Genomic DNA, 16,349 nt, shown 5'->3' on the forward strand with positions numbered 1-16,349 from the left:
TATACTTATTTATTTTTTTATTTAATTGTTTTACGTTATCCAATTTTTTAAATTAAAGTGGATGCTTGAAATCTTTCAATAACTAAAGAATAGATAAAATTAAAATAATTTTTTTTGACGTATCAGGAATTACTTATTAAAATAAAATAATTACCATACAGTATTATAAATACTGAACTAATGCATTTCTATCATAATGAATCTATATAAATTAAATAGCTTTAGCTCCTATTTTTGTAATAACAATTAGATAATGAGATAATATAATTAAAGACAAGTTTAGTATTAGAACAAATGTAAAGTGCGCCCAAAATATTAGAGCTGTTTAAAGGTTAATTAATTTAATATTTTTAATACGTTTTATATTCTGATTGACAAACACATTTTCATTTAATTCAGTATTTTAAAAATTAAGCAGCATTTTTAGAATATGTCCCGATTTTTTTATTTGGATCTAAAAGTTTCTTTAATTATTCAGTTTAAATTTAATTTATTACGCTCAAATTTTTAGTAATTATTTATCATAAAAGATTAAATAACAGTTGGTATTGATTTAGAAGAAGAAGATTTAAAACTATAAGGGAAAAAAACTTACTTTGAACGTTGTTAATAATGTCCATATTGATTTAAATCACATATCTTTGAAACTCATGAAAAACCGACTGCGAAAAATTTCAAATATTTTAGGAAGAAAAATTGTAACAGATTAGAAAAGACGAAATGAGAAAGTTTTAACTTACAGTTAAGGTATCATTTACACTGAATAGAATAAAAATAAAATATATAATTTCAGAACAAATAAAAGAATAAATATAGTAAATATTCAGGCTATATTCAAGAATATCAAAAGATTAATCGATAAAAATTGGCATTTAAGAATAAGGACTCCGCATTTCTATATTGTAAACATAGGAAAATAGTTGGGGTTATCATCAAAATAGCTGCGTGTCGCTACTAAAGCTGCAAAAGAAAAGGTTACAGCTTAGTTACAGCGTTAGAAGTTACAGCTGCCCTCAAATTTAAAGCGCTAGCAAAATAACAATTCTCTGAAACAATTTTGGCAAACAAGCACGTTTTTCTTCGATGTAAAACACTAGAAATAAAACTTGAAAAAATGAAAAAGAATTAGCAGATAAATTGTTAATTTGTTTAATTTCACTCTTACTTAATGAAATTTGCTGCATGATTTTCAGGTCTTTTATATATATTTACACTGCCCGCATATAGGTGTGAACAAAATCAATCTCGATCAAATTTAGAAATCAATTATAAAATGATAAAACATAAAAATTATTTTAACTTTAAATTTAGAAAAATGATCTCCCAATTATCCAAAGAAGTTGGAAAGTGTGATGTATCTTTTGCAGTTTACCCTGTAATTGTCACATAATTTCGAAGAAAACGGTCATAAAAGTGCTTATTTTTTATTCCAGAAAATTATATAAATTCAGTGCGTGTGAAACATCTGTATTCAACTTTAATTCTGGGATTAACTTTTAACTTTACGTGTTTAATGAGTACTGACAGCTAGTTTAAAATAAACTATTTCTAAACATTATACAAATAATCTGGAGCTGCCCTCTGGTGTGAAGACTGAGAAATAAACATGATTGCGGGGATTAAAAACAGATTAGTCTAACCTTTTTGGCACCTCATTTTTAAACACTCCAGCCCGGAAATATGATGGGCACGAAAAATAGAAGGCATAACTTTTACTCGTTATTTTAACGGGCGCGAGAAAGAAAGGGGTAAGCATGAATGCCGACAGTTCATATTTAGTCAAAAGATTTTCTAAAGTGGTAGAGAACGGAAAACAAAAAATTATCGAAATTTGATAAATTTTACCAAACCTTTTAATGCCTCAATACTAAATAACTGAAACTAAGTGACATTTTATATAAATATTGAAATAATTAGATATAGTAATAGAAAAAGTAACTTAAAATCAAATTTTTTTAAATCAAGCAATAACGTGTACTAAAGTGACATCTTTAGCAAAAGGCAATTTTTTATTAGAAGTTTATTTTTTGCTATAACTAAAGATTTTCCATTAAATACCTACCCTTTCTAGTTTTTTTTATTTATTTTTTTAAAAGTATTTTTTGCTGACTAAACCTTTTTTAATCCCAACAAAAACATAAGTTCTGGCCATCTTAGAAATTACTGACGGTACTGATTGATACGTACACTTTTGAGTTTTTATTTATTTACTTGCCGAATATCCTTTTTTTTCGCACGGAGCAAAAAAAAATAAATAATAATAATTGAAAATAATAATCAATAATTATGTGCGAAACTGAGAAACCATGCACAAAACCAAAAGATTCCAACACAATTAATAAAACTAAAAACTTTCCACTTTCTTTCATTAAATAAAGTAAAACAGGTTTTTATTAGTTAATCCCAGCAAAATAAATATTAACACTATTCATTTGGCATACATATGTTGCTGGAAATCAGCTCTTGAATTTACGACAGTCAAGCAATTTTCTACGGTACGTATGCTATTCGAGGGAGCATAAAAAAATCTTTTCCTTTTGAATCTATATTGAAATTGTACAGTATTGGTGCAGTTTCCACAGTTTTAATATTATACGGTTTTAACAGGTGCCAAATAGACTGAAATGATAAACACTGCTCATGCGTGTATTTACAATGAAAAGCTCCAAAACGTTGCTGGTATTCACATTCAGCTTCTTTCCGAAGAATTGGGCTATACCTGGCGTGTTTATTATTATTATTGTCTGTCTGCACACGCATCGACTTAGATATGTTTTTACTGTCGATAATCATCTTCAATCTCTCTTCTGTGTCAACTCAATTTGAATCGATTTCGAATAATAAATTAACAAATCTGATTTTTTCTTTGTAAACTTGGTTTTGAGGTGTAGAAGTTCTGGTTGCCCTCAACCTCTAAGGTAGCGGTTCCATCGTTTGCACACAGAGGCATACAAGTCTATTTATTTCATTGTAATAGCATAATTTTATCTTATTTTCCAAATAGTTGAAGATTGTCCACTAGCAAAACATAAGTTAAAATTGTTCCGAAAATACTGAATATAAATTCCCGTTTAATGGGCAGAATTTTCCAAGCTGTCATATAAACTTTATCCTTTACCGAGAAGAGAAAAGGTTGAAAGTTCATTTCAGAGAAACGTCTTTGAGGTTGACTGAAAAGCACACCACGAACATCCATAGCGACTTCCGACATATTTGATGCCGTTACAGTCATGGCAATAAACGCCATGGTCTGATTCACTAAGATCATTAGAAATAATTCTTTGATTAATCCCGAAATACTGCTACCATGAAGGAATGAAGTGACTCCAGTAAAAAATACAGCTGCATCAAAGCAAATGGCCGAAAACGTAATAAAAGATAATCCATTGTCGATGGTTTCGACAAATAAAACTGTAGATCGGAATTCTTGTAAAACAGTTTCGTCGTTTAATGTTTCTCCATTGTTGAAACGTTGTCTGAGGTTGAGAAACAAAAGTTTAAGCTGGTAACAAATTGTTACGTAGAAGATTGCATAGCAGTTGATTGGAAACATGAAGCACAACACAGACAGAACCGTTACAAAAGATTCAAAAGGGTGATTAAATCCACTGCTTTCGTTAGAAGCATTGAATACAAAATCATCTGAATTAGTCTTAGTTTTGATAAATTTCAAGCTCTTCTTAATAATTAAGACGAGAAATAAAACCACAAAACAAATCCAAAGAGCGATTAGAAACACAGTTTTAAAACCGATAAAAATTTTACAATTTTTGCAGAGCCGCTGTAGCCATTTCACAAAAATAATAAAACTATGCAAGTTAAATTGAAGCGTTAAGCGAAATATGAAAAGACCTAAGTTTGTTGCCGTATAACTAAATGTAAATTGATCATTAGGAGCCATTATCCATTCCGAAATCACTGATTGAATAATTAAAAAAGAAAATGGAACATTTATAGCAGCAATAATCCCATTTTGAAACATTTTAACCTTTCGATTTCGTGAGCATGGCTGCAAGGGAAAAATTAAACTTAAATTAAATAAAATAAATATGATTCCATACAAATATTTCCCCCAATTTATTTTACTCTCAGATCTCTGATAGCTATGCATTTTCATAACTGCTTACGTTTGCTCTTTTCTGAAAGAATTTTTCGAAGTGGTAGCAAAATGTTAATGAAAAAAACAATTATTACAAGTTACTTTTTAAACTTAACAAAAGATTATAACAACAATATTTGATAATTATGCATTTATATATGTGCTTATTTTATTTTTATCTGCTGTTGAGATTAAATCATTATTGAGATTAATAATTCTTTATAACTCTAAGAAAGAACTAAAAATGCAACTGTTTTACTGTCCCTTTAAGTATAAAGATGGAATCTTCTGAAATGAAAAATTCAGAAAAATTGACAGCTATGTATTGAAATTTTTCACAATATTTGAAAACTCTGCGAAATCGTCAATGCTGAATCATATTGCTTAGCAATTTCAACATTTCATAAGATAGGTATTTGTTCGTCATCAGAAAAATTATGCATTCAGATTTTTATTTCGTAGCAATTTCTATAATTTATAAGAATGGTCATTCAACAGGAAAATTATCTATTCAGAATTATATTGGGTAGTGTAATTTGTGCAATTGGGTTCTAGCACTACAAGAAGAAGATCATAGAGCGCCAGCTGATTGTTTATAAGCAAGATGGCGTGTTAAAGTTGAGCTAAGTTTCTCCACATAAGTTAGAATGTAAATAAGTGCGGCATCGCACATTGAATTTCTTAAAATACAATTCGTTCTCATCCATGCTTTTGTTTATGTATTTTATTGTAATCAAGCTATATTTTTGTTTTGTGTACGTGGCAACTTGGATTTATAATTGGTCTGTTTATGTTCTATATGGCTTAATGCCTGCCCTTGAGTTAAGTAAGAAACACATAGTGAAAGAATTGAAATTTTTGTGAAAGAATCTTTGTGTAATTATATAGAATGTGTCACTTAAAAAATATGATGGACATAGAATATAAAGATTAATTACTGCCGTAAGCGAATGGCACGTTCAACAACCAATCAATATCGAGTTACTCACACTACGTCACTTGCAAGCATCCTATCGATAAAAAATCATATTTTTTGGATAAATCATCGATGCAGAGATATATTAAGAAGCTATTTCTGTAAAATAACAACTTTTTCCTCTTAGTAGAATTTGCAGAATAATATTAGTATGTCGCAATTTCCGAAATTTGTAAAATAAGAATTTGTTTCAATTGCAAGAAATTTGGGAAACCATTTTTCCGCTATCATATTGCAAAATATTTTTCACACATCGAATGATAATGAAAATAAAGATATAAAAAAGCGAAAAAAGATATAGTTTATTTTAGAAATAATTGCAGGCAAACAAATTGCTGAATTACTATACCATTCTGCAATTAATGCCCTAAAGTAGTTTCTTTAATTCATAGATCAAACATGTAAAAATTAAAGACTTACGATGTTTATTTTATCCGCACAGAAAACACGAAAAGACACTAACTCCTTTTTCATTAAAATACGAAATAACACTCACACCATCTTTTCGCGTTATAGATACTCTAACAGTGGAAAATTCATGAAATTGATGTGCGGAAAGAATTAAATTATTTTAATGAGTTTTTATTGTATGAACGTCTCAAAAGAAAGTTTTTATTTTTGTTTTTTTATAGCTTTTAAATTTATTGATTAATCAATAATTCCTTAAAGTTACGCTACACAATAGAAGCTAATGTAATGTAAAAAGAACTGTTATACTTCCGATCTCATTCTGATAAAATAAAACAAAATATAAAAGTGGAGAAAATTGACAGAGTTTTTTTTTATTTTTGTTTAATTATTTATTATTTTTCCAAAAAAGTGAAGTCATTTGAGCCGTAAAGTTTATGTTTATTTATAAAAATATTTCATTATGATATTTTCCCATCATTTATCGATAAATACCAAAATTGTACCAGTGGAGAAATGGTGAAAAATTCTCTTTAAATTAGAAATTTAAACATTCTTTCGATTAATCAAGAAAAATTAATTAATTCCGAAATCAATACAATAAACAATATTAATAATGTAAGTAAAAATTTAACTCATTTCATTTCGCCAATTATTATTTAAACGTATAAAATTAATCGCAAATATGTAACAAAAGATGAAGTTTAACCATGATACAGACGATTTTATTTCTCCGTCTCTGATTTTAAAGCATAACTTAATAGGGTGTCCGAATACTATGTTTGAAAACTTCTAGAAAGAACAGTGTTAGGCATTATAGGAAGGACATTGTTAACTTTAAATCACTTAGCAATACAAGGTCAGACCTTATGTTCTATAGGTCCTGTAGGCTGGAAAATATGAGTTCATCGCTGTCACAGATTGACGTTTGTGCCTCGACCAAAATATAAATCATGTCTTTCTTTATTATAAGACACTTCGAAATTCCTTGTTAATCTCAGAATCTCTCTGGAATGCATTACTTCATAAATAGTCGCAGTCATTAAGTTCGATGTAGGAGTATGAGGTTTCATATTTGCCCTTTTCACATTCATCGAGAATTATAGGATAATTTGGGGTGTAAGAAAAAAGAAACTGGAATACAAATACGATGGCGGATTTAGACACAACTTAGTTGGAGAAGATGAAATTGAAAAAATACAATATAATAGATAAAGGGATACAAATGATGCATATATACAAATGATGACTATATACAGATGATATTGAATAGTTAATACTGAATCAATGTTGAAGACATGTGTAATTAGTAGAGCCCGGAAGTTCAGGCAAAATGCCATAAATGCCCTTTTCTGCCTTTTTTAAACGTTTTCTTCTGAAAATGCCTTTTTCGTTCCTTTTGTTCATAAATGCCTATTTCTGTCTAATTTAAAATTTTTCTGCAAAGCTTTTTGTGCTTTTGACCGAGCATAAACGCAAAATGAAGAAATTTTGAAGTACAGAAATGGTTGACTGTCATCCACCGTATTGTAATGCATTTATAGAGATTAGGACTTTATTCCTTTTGTCTTATTCATATTTTCTCTCCGTCTCTTCGTGGCGTCACCTTCGTCGTGGCGTCACCTTCGCCCGATGCGCTTTGCAAGGAGAGAGAAAGGGAGTAAAAAGATTGGAGTTATTTTTACTTACAGTCAATAGAATTTATTATTACTTACGGCCCATATAGCCCAAATCATCGAATAACTCGTATGCTCTCTTATCTACAAAACGAATTCACCAAGCTGGTTGAGCACATTGTAGCAGGAGCACGAAAAGGTTTTCTAGTATACTAGTTATTTCTAAAATGCCTAAAGTAAAAGCCTGCACAAGCAAAAAACTGGACAGTTTTGTGAAAGATTTTGGGTCGGATGTGTTTTCTACTGATGGGAGCATTCTGTTTTGTAAGGCATGCAAGAAGTCAGTAAATTTTGAGAAGAAGTATTTTATATCTCAGCACTTGGAGACATCTAAGCATAAAACAGCAAAAGATAAAAAAGATGGGAAAACATCGACTCTGATTTCCACCTGTTTTCAATTATCTTCTCGCAAATCGGAATTTGCAATGGATTTATGCAGATCATTTGTAGATGCCGGCATTCCGCTGTGGAAACTTGAAAATAAAAGTATACGAGCTTTTTTGCAAAAATATACGAATCAAAGTGTGCCCTGTGAATCAACTTTAAGGAAAACTTATTTAGATGACTTATACCGAAGTTCTTAAAACTATTCAAAATGAAATCGGAACGAAAAACATATGGCTATCTATTGATAAAACGATAGATGTAACTGGACGATATGTTGCGAATGTTATTGTTGGTGTTATGGACCCATTTGAAAAACATAAAATCTTTTTGTTGACATCTGAACAGTTGCAAAAGACTAACAGTACTACAATTGCACAGTTGTTCACTAATGCACTGGCTTTACTTTGGTCAAATGGTACTGAGCATGAAAGAGTGCTATTATTTCTTACAGATGCAGCCTCCTGCATGAAAAAAGCTGGAAATGCCTTAAAGGTTTTATTTCCTAATATGATCCATCCAACGTGCCTTGCTCATGCATTGCACAGGATAGCAGAGGAAGTAAGAGGTCTCTATCCTGAGGTAGACTAGCTTGTTTCTAGTGTGAAAAAAGTATTTGTGAAAGCCCCTTCAAGAGTTCAAGTGTTCAAAGAAATTGCCCCAGACATTCAATTACTTCCTAAACCGATCCTTACGAGATGGGGAACATGGATTTCAGCAGTCTCATACTACTGCACAAATTTTGAGGAAGTTACTCGAGTCCTTACCAGATTTTCGGATGAAGAGGCAATATCCATAAGAAAAAGTAAAAATCTGCTTAGCAGTTCTAAAATTAAAAATGAACTGACTTATATTTCAACTTATTTTGGGAAGCTCCCTGGAGCTATTGAACACATGGAAAAAAGAAATATGTCTTTGTCCAAGTCACTAAAGATTTTCGACAATACTATTGAAGAACTAATGTCTGTGCCTGGACCATCTGGTGACATAATAAGGAAGAAATGTGAAAACGTCATCTCTGCAAATACAGACTTTGAATGCATCAAGGACATTGCAAAAGTACTTTCTGGTGATACTACAGTTGAACTTACCATATCTCCTACCATGGCAAGTTGTTTTAGGTACGCGCCCATAACTTCTGTCGAAGTAGAAAGATCCTTCTCTTTGTTTAAAACTATATTGACTGACAGGAGACAAAATTTCTATTTCGAAAATTTGAAAAAGCATGTAGTTGTGATGTGCAACAACAACCAATCATCAGAATAAATCTGCATACAATATTATTGTAAGTACGAGTTTTCAATTTTTATTTCGCACCTACGCAGTTGAGGGTTTTTTTTTTTTTTTTTGCAATTATGTTCACTTCCTTTGTACTATTGCTACGACAGTCGAGTGAAATGAATATGTAGGTATGCCGGATACTTCTAGCAACTTTTTTTATACCTTGGATACCTATATGGGCTTTTAAACATTACCAACTACCATTTTGCTCCAATTTTAAGTGCCTTTTTTAAGTGCCTATTTCAAGCTTTTTAAATGCCTTTTTGCCTGCCTATTTTTGCATTTTTTATTGCCTGAAATTCCGGGCTTTAGTAATTAGTAAGAGTAGACCAAGTTTTTCAAAATTAAATATATTGTTGAAATTAGCTGCATTGAAGACAAGGATTTCAGCAAAGAAGTTTCTTTGGATGTGCTTGTTGAAATATTGATCAAATGGATCAATGTTTTGGATTATATTATGATGAAGAACATTTTTTTACCTTTATGTTTTGAAACTATTAACTACTAGTATGGTTTAAAAACCCTGAAAACAAAACTATTCGGATTTTTTTTAAACCATTAATAACTAGCATGGTTTCAATACAGTAAAAACGAGTTTGCAGATTAGCCCTTTCGACTATTATATGCACCAATCTGCAATGAACTAAATAGCTTCATTAGGTGGGCCTATTTTGTGCTGCAAAATTATGGTCGTTTAACCGTATCAGGTAAAAACAGTTAATCAAAGATTTTTTTCACAGTTCACACTTTAAATACCATCTTATTTACGGTTATTTGACTGTTTTGTTTGAATTTGGTAAAATAACAATGAAATAAATTGTTATTTAACCGTTTTTTCCGAGAAATTTCTAACAGTTGGGAAATATTGAACTTTCTGCTAAAACCATGGTTAAATCACTTATTTTATTTATTCAAGTAATCTAAGAAACTTAAACCTTTTAGGTAGAGTACTTAGGTAGTGTTTCCGATTTGTTTATTAATTTAAAAAATAGATATAACTCGCAGTTTTTGGAAGTTTATTCCAATTTTGATTTTTAAACGCAATTTCTAGTCGGAATCTAAGACGCGAAAACAATTCAAAAATGGTTTAAGAAGCTCTTAATGGAAATAAGTTTAAAACAATGAATTAAACATTTTTAATAACTGTAGAACGCTCAAGAAAATGAAATACCCCGAATAGCTTTTGATCTAATGATCGGATCTTCAAGTTCTAGGACTCAATTTTAATGGCTCGAGGAGGTGACTTCAAATATGCTAATTAATAAGTACAAATGATATTTTAAGTTACAAAATCAGACACAAAAACGAACTTTCTCTAAATAAAAATGCAATCCTTTAACGGATTCGGGTTTCTGACCCCCCAAAATATAGAGGGTAGCCGAAACCTGGGAAATATGGTCCCAATAGTTGGTCAGGAGAGCACTCCAAACCTTTAGACCCCTAAATGTTAATTGTATTTTTCGCGTATTTCGCCACATTTCGAGAACTTTTTAAGCTAATTGTAAAATTTTTACACACAACTCAAAAATTCTTTCATCCACCTACGCTTATTCCAGTCAGAAAATAACTTTTAGTAAGTATTTATTATTTTCACTATTTTAATTAATAATAGTCAAAAACATCCTACAATTTTTAAACAACAATTTACAAATGCCTTCAATTTTTTACATCAATGAAAAGTATTTATTTTACATGGAAAAGTACAAAATTTAAGTGAATTAAGTCGTATATTTAAAACAACAGTTCATTTGTGTCTGCAACAAAGCTCGAAACCATTTTTTTTTAAGAATTTTTCAAATCCAATTGTTATACCGTATTTTTTCATTCCTTGTAGATATTTTGAAAGAAATAAAATCTCTAATCAATAAAAAAATGATAAATTGTTTCTTATTTAAATTTTTTTAATTCAAAAATTTTGAAAACTTTAATTAATAAAAACATAACTTATAGAAAACGAAACATTTACTTTTACATGTTATACTATATTGGGGTATCAATTTCTCATCTACGACGACAAACTATTAAAATTATTAAATTATAATGATAAAAATGTGTCTTAATTTCTTATTAAAACTGAAGGAAAAAAAACAAACGTTTGTTCTGTTAACGCATATGCCCATTTATCAAGGAAATCATCATTTTTCTCTTAGATACAGAGTTATGAAATAACACTTGTATTCAATAAAGAAGTTAGTTGCCGTAGTTAATGAAAAAGTTAATTGCCGCAAAGGCAAGTGCCATTCTCCAAACAAGTTGATTTTCTCATTTACAAATTCTTAAAGCTAGGAGAGTCATTTGTGTAAAGATTTTTATCTATTTATCCTAGATTATGAAAGTTTAGATAAAATCAAAATTAATAGAAAGGACAAAACTGACGCCAAACAAGCGGCACATCTTAGAGCTATTTTTTAAGACTCCATCTCCGGGGAAAGTAAAAAAGTCATATTTTAAGCGCCCTACGCTTGAAGCTATGCGATGATTTTAAACTATATATATAATCATGACGTGAAGAATTAATTGGACTTTGGAACAGACAAATTAAATTTAACTTTTAAATTAAATTAGAACTTCAATATTTTAAAAGTCACCTTAAACTTTTTTTTATAAATTACCAATTTGGCAATATTTCTCCTGATAGATGAAAAATTATTAAACATTATCAAAACCTTATTCTCAGTTCTTTCAAATTTTTATGAGCCGAAGTAATGTAACATTAGAACGAATTTTTAAATATTAAAAAATTAGACCAACAAGCGCTTTTCATTTTCACAAAACTGTGCCTTATCTCCGTATTAAAGTTTTGCACCATTTTCAAAATAAGCGTAGACAGTGCTAGCTTAAGATAGGCTAAACTTGAGCTAACAGTCATGAGTAACAGTTGTAAACGCTCAGTAGTTATGAAAATAACATATTGTTCGCAAAAAAGCATATTTCATATTAAGACGGAGCCTTCTAAATGTGTGGTGCCCAAAGAAGGAAAAGAGAGAAAGAAAATCATTCTGAATAACTTTTTATCTAATGATAGGATTTTCAGTTATTAGGACTCAATCTCAATGGTTCGGGAGGATAGCCTGACATATGCAAATTAGCTAGGACAGAAACTATTTTAAGTTATGAAATCAGTCACAATAGCGTACTTTCTCCGAATAAACATGCCTCTTTTTCGACAGAATTGGATTCCTCATTTCCAAAATATAGGGCGTTGCCACCATCTAGGAAATATGATCCCAATAGAGTCAGGAGAGCGGCCAAAAGCTTGGAGCCCTTAAAGTTAATTTTACTTTTTGCGCATCAATTTTATAAGCGAATAGAAAATTTTTTACACACAAATATAAAATTCGCTTATTAAAAGAATTCCAAGCAAAAAATATTTAAAATATTAATTTATTATTTTTTATCATTTTATTTAATAATAATCGAAAAAGTTCGGATTGCAAGGGACACGAATTTAGACATAATTTTTAACAGTGTAATTTTATAAGGCAAAATACAAAACTTGAAGGAATTGGGTCAATAGTTCCTGAGAAATCGAATTAATAAATCTGACTTCGCAAAAATTCTGTTTTTCAGGAACCAGCAAGCCGAAAAATATTCAGGATGTTCAATTTTTATTTAACGCACTGTATAGCGGATAGTTAATTATGTTAGCAATTAAATAAGTTTGTAAGATAGACATTTTCAAAAGATCTTTGATTATGCTTTTTAAATAAATAAAATTATTTACGTTAATTATTCGATTCAATAAATTATTCCTAGATATGGTAAGCTACAATACTATAAACATAATTTTTATGTAAGATACTAAAAATATCTCAATAAAAAGCATACAATTTTCCTTTATGTGATAGGTTATGAGAAATATTTCGAATTAATCTATTACATAAATAAAATTAATTTACTCCAGGTTTTTGTAGAAGATTCAAATTCTAAAAAGATTATGAAATCAGTTTCAAGTAGCATCACAAAACGTAAAAAAATAGTGCAGAGAGTCTGAACATCATTGATCAAAGTAGCATATTAAAAAGTACTTATCTGTACCGTAAAAACTGTTTAAAAATTACTATCTCTCAGAATTTGATGTTGAACAATCCAAAAAATGTGTGAAGGAACACTTTTTTTATTGTAACACACAATCGAGATTTCGTACAATTAAATATACAATTTAAATAAAGCAATAAAATACACAATATAAAAACTACAACATACATAATACAATAATATGCAATTTAAAGGTTGCAATATACACAATACAATAATGTAGTGCTCAGGGGATAGAGCGCTATCCTCCCAATGAGATAAGCCGGGTTCGATCCCAGCGATAGCTGGTCAAATCGAATTCCGGATCCAGCTCATACCAACCACAGTGCTGACGTAAAATAAACCTCAGTGGTAGACGGATCATGGGTTTGAGTCCCCTTGCCGTCAGGCTAAGTGTGGAAAGTTTTCGTGGTTTACTTCTCAATATAACGCAAATAAGGGTTAATTCCATCAAAATGTCCACCACGAAGGCAACTTTCTCCCAATACTTCAACCAGGAGTTCTCTTATCATCTAGATTGAGTTCAAAATTACAAGGCTAGGGAGTTGAACATTAGTTGTCGTAAAGACCCTGGGAATCCTTTATTGAGGGGTTTTGATGACCCGCCGTTCACTGATTCTGAACTAGAGGCGGTTGTCAATGATTTTAAATGCAACAAAGTGTCGGGTCCTGACGGACAACCCAATGAGATTTTTCGGGAAATTTTTATCATAAATAGGGTTTGGTTATTGGCCATTTTCAATATTTGCCTCCTATTGAATATTTTCCCAGCATCTTGGAAATGTGCCAGAGTCTCCCTGATCCCAAAACCAGATAGGGATAAAAGTTTATCCAATATAGTATAGACCAATCTCTCTGCTTCCAGTCTGGGGAAAAATTATGGATAAGATGTTAAAAAAGAGACTGTCTTATGATTTGGAAAGCAGAAAGCTTCTTGACCCTGGCTAATTTGGATTCCGGACTGGAAGAGGAACTGACGATGTCATCTATGAGGCCGTATCTTTTGTGGAGGATGCAAAGAAAGAAAAGAAACATAGCATCGGGGTGGCTCTGGACAATGACAACGCTTTTAATAACGCAAATTGGAAAACTTTAAAAAATGAGCTTAACAAATTAGAATTGCCCGATAATCTAGTTAGAGTAATATTTGATTTCTTAAAGGATAGAGAGGTTATCTATAAAGATGAAGAGGGCAATGATATCTTCAAACGAAATATTAATATGGGAGTCCCTCAGGGTTCGTGACTTGGCCCGGTGCTTTGCGTTAATTAAATTTTTAACTCTTTTATGGCATTAATTTTAGTCAGTTTAATGATGTGAAAGTTGAAGATTGCCGTATTATTGCTTTTGCGGACGATATATTGTTGTTATTGAGACATCCGATTCCTTATCGCTTTGACCAATTGTCCACTTTCTGTCTCACGGAATTGTCATCCTGGGCTCATAATAATAATCTTAAATTTAGTGATAACAAAACACAATGTATAACCTTTCCAAAAACCAAGAAGACAATAAGGAGGTTACCAAATATTAAGATGAGTAAAGAAAGAGTTGGTAAATTTAATAATTTGAGTAAGAGGGTGGCCAGGGCAACTTGGGGCCTGAAAACAAAAATTTGAAAGATTATCTACCAGAGGGCAACGGAGAGAATCATACTTTATGCCGTCTGTGTCTAGTATCGTAACACTACTAGAATTAACAATAAAATTAATGCCATTCAAAGAACATCCTTAATAGTGATTACAAGGGCCTATTCAACAACTAGCACTGAGGCCCTACAGATACTGGCGGGGGTGAAACCCATTCATTTAAGAGTCGTAGTAGTTGTAGTTGTTCATTTACGTCGCACTAGAGCTGCACAATGGGCTATTGGCGACGGTCTGGGAAACATCCCTGAGGATGATCCTAAGACATGCCATCACAATTTTGATCCTCTGCGGAGGGGATGGCACCCCCGCTTCGGTAGCCCGACGACCTGCACGCGAAGTCGAGCACTTTACGGTAGAACAGTTTAACGAGAACCAATGCCGCACTCCCTCGGTCCCTATGCAGACTGATCCAAGAGGTCACCCACCCGCACACTGACCGCAGCCAGTGATGCTTGACTTCGGTCATCTGCTGGGAACCGCGTTTTAACGATCAGTCCACTGCGAGACTCATTTAAGAGTCATTGAGGATACTTGTATTAGAGGTTAAGATGGAATTACAGAATTGAGGAATACGACCGTAATATTCAAGAAATTCTAAGAACAACTATAATCGAGAAACCAGTTATTAATATTCACCCTTCTCTTTATACATCCGCCCCCTTTGGTAGATTGACCCCAACTAACAAGGGGATTGAGATTTTTACGGACGGCTCACGGATGGAGGTTGCCGATGCTATGAATAATACCTCTGAACATAGAACAGGAATGGGAATGATAGTCAGGAGAGATGGCAAACTCATTCAGGCAACCTCCATCAGACTGAGCAATAACTGCAGTGTTTACAAGGCCGAGATGATGGCGATTAACACTGCTTTAATATGGCTTGCAAGTAACCAATATCCCAATGCAACTATTTACTCTAATTCGCTCTTCTCGTTGCAAGCTTTAAAAAATCCTAAACCCGATTCCGAATTGGTAGAAAACACCAAACAAATCTGGAAAAAGAATATTCTTCTCGGATGGGTAAAAGCCACCATTGGTATTGAAGGCAACGAGGAGGCGGATCGAGTTGCTAAAAACGCCATCAGTCTTGGCAATGTTGACATTGAGGTACCGAGCTCCACCACCCAAGTCAAAACATTGGTCAACGGCTATAACTTCATGCGTTGAAAACAGGAGTGGCGGGATTCCGAGAAAAGCAGACAAACGTATAAGTTTATTAAGGATCCTAATTATAGTAGACTGCAAGCGAAATTTTATTTTAATCAATTTCTTACGGGCCATGGAGTGTTCGGTGAGTACCAAAATAGATTTTTTAATAGAGCCCTTGATTGCAATTATTGTGGAGAAATACAAAGCATTGATCATTTAATTTTATACTGTCCTCGCTTCCGAACGCTCCGTGGAGAACATTTTAAAAATTTTAATCAAATTCAATGTTTTGCTAATTCGACCTGCAGGGGTATTATTAAATGCATCATAAAATAGACACTTGAAGATATTTTGGGTGATGACACTTAAGGATTCGGAACCCCCACATTCCAAATTGGGTGCTCAAGCTTTTACTACACTTTTTATGTACTTTTATTGTTAATTTGATCGGTTATATCCATGTGTGACTTGGTTTTGGATCATGTTTTAACTGTAAAGTTTATTCCATTTTGTTCCTTATGTAATCTTCTACTTTTAGGCATTGCTTTTACCGCGCACGATATGGGTGTTTTATTCACTTTTATGTATATATTGTTTTCACTCTTTTAATTATGTTCTTTGTGATTTTCCATGTGTTGGCTGGATTTAGAGTCATGTTTTTAGCTGTTGATCGCTTGTGTTTTATT

This window comes from Parasteatoda tepidariorum, chromosome 5 (assembly GCF_982258835.1).
Source record: "Parasteatoda tepidariorum strain Cologne lab strain chromosome 5, Ptep-v5.0, whole genome shotgun sequence".
NCBI classification, from domain to species: Eukaryota; Metazoa; Arthropoda; class Arachnida; order Araneae; family Theridiidae; genus Parasteatoda; species Parasteatoda tepidariorum.